Raw genomic sequence first — 8,199 nt, 5'->3', positions numbered from 1 at the left:
GCCCACCTGGCCCCAGCTTAAAATCTATTTCTGCATCATGGTCTTTCTTTAATTTCTTAATCCCCAGCTCCTCCGCTCAAGAACCTGTCGTTTTCCCGTGCGGGTCGCGGGAAACAGAAACAGCCCACCACACAAATTGCTTTAACAAAAAAAAAATAAGTTTCCTTATGTTGGAAAACAAGAAGGTTAAAAATCAGCAATGCTTTTAAAAACTTACAAAAACTATAATTATTTTTAGCTCATTCAGTCCTATAATCAAATTCTGTTTCTCCTGATTTTTCTTGCCCATATTTACATAAATCCAGATACTCTATAGAGTTCTAATAATTTTCATCCAATTAGAGGGGATGGTCTGAAAGTTTATTCTTAGAAACATGCAATTTAAAATAAATCAGAGTCCTTTCCATGCATCTTTCAGAAGATGTAACATCTTCGCAAATGTACCAGAGTAAAACAATGACTGTAAATGACAAAAAAAAGAAACTTAAAATTACACAGTTATAGGTTTAATTGCAATGCAGTTTACATGGAATCCTGTCATTTTTGCAAAACACAACATTCAGAGTGATAAATAAAAGTATATCAGAATTTTGTAGACTCTTGGAGATTTGTATTATAATCTCTGGAGCATCCATTTTAATAATATGCATGTATGAGTAAAATATAGTTATTTCCTTATTTGACAGAGCTTCCCATGTACCTTAAGTATAAAATTTTCCTTCTCTCTAAGGAGAGAAAGCAAATCCTTTTACAGCCTTGTTTCATCCTCCAGTTTCCCAGGGTCTATAAAAAAACTTTTCATCTATGGTTAGTAAGGTGAATAATTATTAAACAACTGTGACTGAATTCTTATTATGCACCCTTCCCCACTATTAATATGATTCAAAAAGTCCCACTGCCTTGAAAATTTAGTGAAACAATATATTTTGTTAATTCAACATGGGTCATGTCCAATAGCCCAGTGCAGCTTCTTCCACCACCAGGCTGGCTAGGATACTCCTGCCTTATTTCTCCTCCATTCCAGGGCTCAGGAGCTACAGCTGCTGCTGCTGTCCCTATGGCAGAGTCTCCTCATGTCTCACTGCTGCTGGTGGAACAGTGGGTGCAGGTGCATCACTCTTCCATGACAGTGACCTTGGGGGGTCCCCACAGACGGGACCACCCACCCACCACTGTCCTTTGGAACTGGCTCACAAGCACAATCATGTCCAGACTAGGCTGTGGGTAGTTCAGTCAGTGCAGGGTTGCCAGGAGGCACACTGGAGCAGACATTGTCAGACCAGGTCATTAGGCCCAGTAGCCTTCACTCTTGTGGGAGTGCCCAGCCATGTGTCTCCTAAGTGTGATATTTTAAATTTTCATATAGAAATAGAAGTAACTTTTGTATAGTGATATTTTAACCTGGACCTTGCTAAACTCACTTATTAATTTAATAATTAAATTTTTTCTAATAAGATTCAAAAAGTAGGCCTCATGTAGCATATTAATAAAGGGTGATAAAGTACAGAAAAGAGACTAGATAAGGACAAGTGGATTTGGGCTTCTGGTGGTGGGTTATGTTGTGGAAAGAAGATTAGAAATTGTTTGATAAATAAGAGTTTTATAAGATGTCTTAAGCAGACTCAAGTCATCTCAGGTGATAAGAGTTTTTTCTTCTTCTCCTTGGTATGAGAAAGAAGGACATCTTTACAAATGTAATTTTCTTTTACAAAAGAAAATTTTAAGAGAACTCATCCTGTGTTTCCAGTTTCTTAATTGTCTTTAGGTCAAAATAATCCTTATGACAAACTGGCATATTTTGGGTAGTATATTCTGATCTCCTTCACCTGTTTTTGGGTGCTTCATTATTTTTTGTTAGAAACTGGACATTTATGGTAATATGTTTTAGCAACTTGAGGAACTGGTCCTTGTTTTATTATTTCTTTAGTGACTGGTTATTTTAGTGATATCTAGTTCACCCCTTCCATGGTATTCAGCCTCTGGTGTTAATCCTCAGGGAGGTACAGGATTGGATATACCTGTTACCAAACTGAAGAGGTTCTTTTGCCTGTGTAGAGCAAAGCCCAATAAAATACAAAGAGGAGTTTTCAGAAAATAAAGTGAAGGTTTATTTTGAAGAATAGTAATCTCTATTTTGTAAAACTGCTGTTTGAAATTCTCTGCTATTTTAGATGGTCCCTTGTTCTGTGAGTCAACTCTGCTATTCTTAGATGGTCCCTTATTCTGTGAATTAACTCTGCTTTTTAGCTTCTTTAAACATACACTTCACACTTGCTTGAGTAATAGGGAAGATAAGCTTAGCTATCTGACCTTGCAGGCTAGTCATCTAACGTAAGGGGCTGATATTCCCATGCTCTCATGCCAGGTGTTTTTTTTAGTTATCTCAATAGAACTGTGTTGTACTCAAGGCTACAGGCTTCCTGCAAGATATCTACTAAACATACATAGGGTTCTTTGAAAATTTGCAAAAGGGACCGGAAGCCCAATATTTAGGAGACAAAGACATTAAAAAGTTATAAAAAGGGAAAGCTTCCTCCATGTTTTTGCTCAGACTTTGGAAGCAATCCGAGCCTGCAAGCGTAATAAAAGACTCTATATTAATTTGATTTATTAAGGTGTCTCATGTTCAGCTCGCTGATTTACAATATAACATTTGCAGGCACCAGCGAGATTTTTGCCTAATGGCACATGGCCTCAGATGCTGTGGGTGGACGGCCTCCCCTGGCTTGGCTGTCAGGCCCTGAGGATCTCTAGGGGAGGTACCACCTGACGAAGTTCCAGGGCCCCAAAGACTCTTCTCAGTGGTCTTGACAGCCAGACAGAGGACACCTGACATGCCACTAAATCCTTTTGGAGTCATCAAAAACACCTCTAGAGTTAAGTGAATTAGATTAAGGGATTTCAAGTTCACTTTCCTGCCTGTCTGCCTGTGACCGGTAATCCTGTACGGAGAGCAGGACTGGGCACAGTAACTTCTCCAGTAGATTCTCACCGACATGTTGGTTGAGAATCCTGTTCCTGGGGTGTGGGTTCAGGGAGGGCCTCCACGTCTATTAGGGGAGTTAGGCAGTGTTCTGGTTAACTGTTTAACTTCCAAGTGAATGTCTGCTGAAAGAGTGTGAGAGCCTGTGTAAAAGTGAAAGCTACTTTATGTTGTCCTGTGCCTTTGTTAACTGAGAAGGATTGCGCTGTCTGGGTGAAACATTTAATTTATTTGGGTCAAGCCCCGCTTTCGGGGAAGCCTAGTTGTGTGTGGTGAGGCTGAATGCCATGACAGACTGCAAGTATCCCAGCAGCACTGCCGAGAATTCTTATTCTTGGGGTCATCTTGCTTTCTGTGAGGGAGGGAATTAACCCGCTGAGAAACTCTCAGCTAATGAAATTTCTGTCTATGTCTGTACAGTAGAGACTTTAATTTGCTCTTCCCTGATTTATTTTACTGTGTTGGGTTAAAATTTTAAGATTCCATGGTTGTAACCCAGTAAAGTTTAAACAAAGAACCATTAGCTAGTTTATTGCTTGCCTGTAAATAACAGGTCCTTATCTCCCCACCCCTGCCAAGGACAAAGTAAATAATCAATGTAGGAAGGGAGGGAAAGGAGGAAAGATAAAACAGAGGAGCAAAGGTTTTTGGCTCCGAGTCTAGCAGAATAAAATTGCTGGACATCAAAGAAAATGAAATCCAACTAGTGTTATTATAATTATTTGTTCATGGACCCTGTTTGCCCCGGGTTATTCCGTTTGTGTGTCTTGTTGTTTTCAGTTGTTTGCTAGGGCCCTCCTGAAGGACATAACTTGGTTCTACCCCTGTTCACCCACTCCAGACAGCATCTGTGACCGGATTAAGGACCTTTTCTATCAAGGGGCCCTCCAGAATTTCAGTCCACTAGAAATCTCCTTGCACACCTTTCTTCTCTTCCGTCTTCTTTCTCTGCCCGACTAGTCATTTTTCTCCACAGGTTGCCCCCAGCCTCCGGGAGGGAGGACTTCTACAGCAGCAGTCTAGTTTTCTCCAAAGTTACTGTTTTTCTTCTTCCTCCTCTCAGTGGGAATTGTTTCCTTTTGTTTCACAATGGGAGGGGGACCCAGCACAGTTAAGACACCCTTAGAATGTATGCTGAGACATTTCAAGGAAGGTTTCTCAGATGATGTATATGGCATAAAATTCTCAAAGAGCAGGCTGAGGACCCTGTTTGAGTCAGAATGGCCTACTTTTAGAATAGGGTGGCCAAACACAGGGTCTCTCAATCTCAGGCTTGTAAGAGCGGTTTGGAATATCGTCACCGGGAACCCCAGGCACCCAGGTCAATTTCCCTACATAGATAAATGGTTAGACTTAGTTCAGAATCCCCCACCATGGTTAAAGAATTGTGCTCTGCAGATTGGGGCCTGAATATTAGTAGCTGGCCCCAGGGGGAGCGCGAAAGGGGGAGCCAGCTCCCAGGGAAATCCTGAAAAGGGAGGCACTGGCCCCAAGGGAAATGCCTGAGGGGAGACACTGTCCAAGCCCCTGGTTCTTTCCCCTTCTCCAGAGGAGGCAGATCTTCCTCCACCCTATAATTCCTGGGTTTTGGGTTTCCTCGCCTGCGCCTCCACCACAACTTCCCCGATCATAGAGGGAGTGGTCTCCTTCATTCTCACCTCCTGCCACTTGGAGCTGCACCCAGGCAAGGGAGGGAAGACCAGAGCCCCTCCACCCAAGGGGTCTTTCCTACCCTTAAGGGAGGCACCTCCTCCAGAGGGGAATTTGGGAGAGCAACCCTTTTTGGTTTATGTCCCCTTCTCCATAAGTGACCTCTATAATTGGAAGACCCAAAACCCCCCTTTATCTGAGAAGCCTCAAGCCTTAATTGGCCTCCTAGAATCTGTCTTTCATACCCACCAAACAACCTGGGATGATTGCCAGCAGCTTCTAGTCACTCTCTGCTGGAAGCTGATCCACCCTTGTGTTATGCCCAGATTTCAGGATCCCCATGAGACCACACCAGGGAGCCAGCAGTGTCCGATGCAAAAGCATAAGAGTCTTTTATTCAAACCCAGGCTTGGCTCCCCTACCCTCCTTACTGACGCACCAGCAAGTGGCAGAGAGAGCCAGCCCTGTGGGGAGAGGGGTTTTATAGTAAGGGGAGGAGAGAGGACTGTGGGCCCTGCCGATTGGCCAGGCGCAAGTCGGTGTCTTGTTACACAGGATGTGGTCATATCTATGGCGCGCATTTCCCTTGATTATCATTGGTTAGTTTAAAGAAATCTTAGGTGTGGCTAGCAGAGGCTTGGGCTTCTTCTGGAAAGAAGCTCTTTGCTCTGCCCAAAAATGGAGGATTCGGGGCAAGATGGAGGGCGTAGCCCTCGCCCTTTCACCTTGCTGCTTGACGCAGTCGCTGCAGGGATATTTCAAGGGACCTGGTGTATATGGCATACTGTTCTTAATATGTTTTCTCCCCCTCTTAAGGCTCCCTGAGAAAGGTTGTTTCCCCAGGTGAGGATTTTTATCAGTAAATCCCCTTAACTAAGTGCCAGGCAGGTAGTTAATTACTTTAACTATAAACAATCACGCTTAAGCTACATAATCTTTACTTAGAATAACCTCCTTCAGTTACTTCCTTGTAGCTTAATAGAACAATAGAGTAACCTTGGAATGGAGATAAGAAACGCCCTAACCTTTGTAATAGAATGGATAGGATTAAGATCAAATAGTATAAGTACAAATGTAAGAGGACAATAAAGAGAGGAACCTGGCTATGATGATCACCTGAACACTGCCTCCTTGTCATTCATTCTTCACCGACTCCGTCCACACCTTTGGGAACCCCTGGACCCGCTGGGGCTGGACCCCAGCAACTCTCTTCACTTCAGAAGAGAGAGACAGAATTTGGCTTGAAGCTAAGAAAGCAGCCCTAGGGCCAGGGGGAGGTTCGCTAGAGGAGAACAGGGATCAGATAGAGGAGATTTTCCCATCCCTCTGACCCCGATGGGACCAACTTGGCGAGAGGGAGGGTTTCCTTGGACACTTTTCACCGTGTTCTCCTAGCAGGCATAAAGGCAGCAGCCCGGAAGCTTAAAAATGTACCAAAAGTTACTGAAGTCATTCAAGGAGCCCAGGAATTGCCTGTGGCTTTTCTGGAGCACCTCTGTGAAGCTTACAGAGTTTACACTCCCATTGACCCAGACACTCCAGAAAACCAATGGGCACTAAATTTAGCCTTTGTAACTCAGTCCACTCCAGACATAAGGAAAAAACTTGAAAAACTGGAGGGACTCCAGGGCATGAATCTGTCTCAATTGAGGTAGCCCAAAAGGTATTCAACAACAGACTCCCCAGGGGGGAAGCAGGACAAAAGATTAGCAAGGGCAGTTGTAGCAGTCACAGCAGCTCTAAAAGAAACAAACCCCCAAAGGAAGAAGGGTTCACAAAAAGACCAACAGCAGGGAAGCATACCCCCATTAGGGAAAAACCAGTGTGCTTATTGTAAAAAAGATAGACACTGGAAGAGAGACTGCCCTGACTGAGACCAATCCCAGTCTCAGGCCCCAAGGGTACTGAATCTAGAGGAGGATTGATGGGGTTGGGGCTCCATCACACTCAGCCCTCAGGAGCCCAGGGTAACATTACAGACAGGGGGCAAGCCTGTTAGCTTCCTAGTAGATACTGGTGCTACTTATTCTGTCCTGACAGAGCCTATGGGACACATAATCACTAAGAAAACTTCCATTCAAGGGACCATGGGAAAGTCAACTCTCTGCCCATGGACTCCAAAAAGGACAGTAGATCTTGGAAAAAGCACTGTAACCCATTCGTTCCTAGTCATCCCGGAATGTTCTTACCCGCTATTAGGACGAGACCTCCTACAGAAGCTACAAGCCACCATCTCGTTCGAAGGGGACAAGGCCCACCTTACTGTGGGCCCTCCAGCCCAAGGTTCTTTTCCTACCAAAATCCCACTCACCTGCCCTCTGTCGGAAGAATATCTTTTACTGGAAGAGCTGCCTCCGGAAGCTACACACGCCAGTGAGCCTTCTGTATACCTGAAAAGACTTCAGCAGCTTTTTCCCTCCATATGGGCAGAGAGCAACTCTCCGGGACTGGCAAGTCACCAAACCCCGGTCGTAGTCCAGCTAATAGCACTGCAATGCTGGCTCGGGTAAGACAATATCCTATGAGCCTAGAGGCTAAGCGGGGTATTGCTACACACATCCACAGACTATGAGAAGCAGGTATTCTTATTCCTTGCCAGTCCCCCTGGAACACCCCCTGATTCCCAGTCCTCAAACCAGGGACAAAAGACTACTGGCTGGTACAGGAAGGACCTAAGGGAAGTAAGTAAGTGGGTTGAGACCATGCACCTGACAGTCCCTAACCCCTACACTCTCCTGAGCATCCTCCTGCAGAGCTTAAATTTAACACTGTCTTAGATCTAAAGGATGCCTTCTTTAGCATACCTTTAGCCCCTGTAAGCCAACCCATTTTTGCATTTGAATGGACAGACACTGAGGCGGAATTTTCTGGACAATTAACCTGGACTGACTGCTGCAGGGGCTCAAGAACTCCCCCACCTTATTTGATAAAGCCTTAAGCTCAGATCTGCTCACTTTTCAGCATACAAACCTGGAGTGTACTTTACCATAGTATGTAGATGACCTCCTCCTTGCTACGGACACTGAAATTGAATGTCAGAAGGCTACTGAAATTCTCCTAGACACATTACAGACTCTAGGATACAGAGTATCAGCCAAGAAAGCTCAACTCTGCACCCCCAAAGCTACATACCTAGGATACAACATCTGTCAAGGCAAGCAGACTCTTTCCTTCAGTAGGATTGAGGCAATCCTATGAATCCCCACCCCCAAGACTAAGAGACAGTTACAAGTGTTCCTGGGGGCTGTCGGATACTGCGGCCTATGGATCCTGGGGTTTGCAGAGATCGCTAAGCCTTTATACTCCAGCCTGGGGGGGGAGGACGGGGGGGCGGCAGGGGGAACGCAACCACTAGAGTGGTCCAAGACAGAGCAGCAAACCTTTGAAAAATTAAAAACTGCCCTAATATCAGCTCCTGCTTTAGCACTGCTGGATATAACCAAACCCTTCCACCTCTATGTATGTGAGACAAGGGGTATAGCTTGTGCCTTGGAAAAGACTAGTAGCTTACCTGTTCAAGAGACTCTACCCCATTGCATCCGGCTAGCCTGCGTGCCTCCAGGTGG

At 44.7% G+C, this 8,199-nt stretch overlaps 2 pseudogenes; one reads left to right on the top strand and one right to left on the bottom strand.

Moving 5' to 3' along the window:
• LOC102242615 overlaps positions 1 to 1,019 on the bottom strand; it is an 11,613-nt pseudogene extending 10,594 nt beyond the window's left edge.
• A 5,701-nt stretch (positions 1,020 to 6,720) lies between these two features.
• LOC106728345 lies at positions 6,721 to 7,831 on the top strand (annotated as a pseudogene).
• Positions 7,832 to 8,199: the final 368 nt, after the last annotated feature.

The sequence above is a fragment of the Myotis brandtii genome, unplaced genomic scaffold (genome assembly GCF_000412655.1).
Source record: "Myotis brandtii unplaced genomic scaffold, ASM41265v1 scaffold598, whole genome shotgun sequence".
Lineage (NCBI taxonomy): Eukaryota > Metazoa > Chordata > Mammalia > Chiroptera > Vespertilionidae > Myotis > Myotis brandtii.
The sequence above is the reverse complement of the archived record's forward strand: the minus strand, read 5'-3'. Positions and strand labels throughout refer to the sequence as shown.